The sequence below is a fragment of the Halyomorpha halys genome, unplaced genomic scaffold, assembly GCF_000696795.3.
Source record: "Halyomorpha halys isolate HHAL.00 unplaced genomic scaffold, Hhal_1.1 Scaffold794.1, whole genome shotgun sequence".
NCBI lineage: Eukaryota > Metazoa > Arthropoda > Insecta > Hemiptera > Pentatomidae > Halyomorpha > Halyomorpha halys.
Genome location: NW_027104664.1, coordinates 584,316 through 584,898, shown reverse-complemented (window position 1 = coordinate 584,898; position 583 = coordinate 584,316).

The following is a 583-nucleotide window of genomic DNA, read 5'->3' as shown; positions in this document are numbered from 1 at the left end:
TACTTGTATATATTTTTAATAAAGTTATAATTATTACTATTATAAAAGATGTACATGGGGCCCACCTGTCCAGGCAAAACGGAACATTTATTATCCATACAGCACAAACGTCCTAAATCACTATATTTATTAACTTAAAAGAAATATGGAAAAAAGAAATATATGATCCATAAAAAGATATTTATGGACCCTCTAAGAAGACACACATTTAGAAAATGCAAATGTTTTAATCACAACTTTTAAGATCAGTTATTAGTTTGTTTATTGAGTTATCAGTAATTAATCCACCACCCTTCGTTTAAAACGAGATCCCTAAAACCGACTTAGGCATTTCGACTACAAAAGACCGCATTAGCACTCATTCTAAACGGTTTCACGACAAATTAAATGTACAATTCAATAAACTTGTATGACAAAAATTGTATTCCTGATATAACTCGGCAAAGGCTGTTGAAGAGTTGGATGAGGGACCTCCTAGCCTATGTACCTCTGTATTGTAGAATTGTAGCGAGGATGCAATATTGGTTGCTGTCTCTCTCCTGCCTATCCCTGCCATTTTCTGCATTATTCAGCTTACTCATTT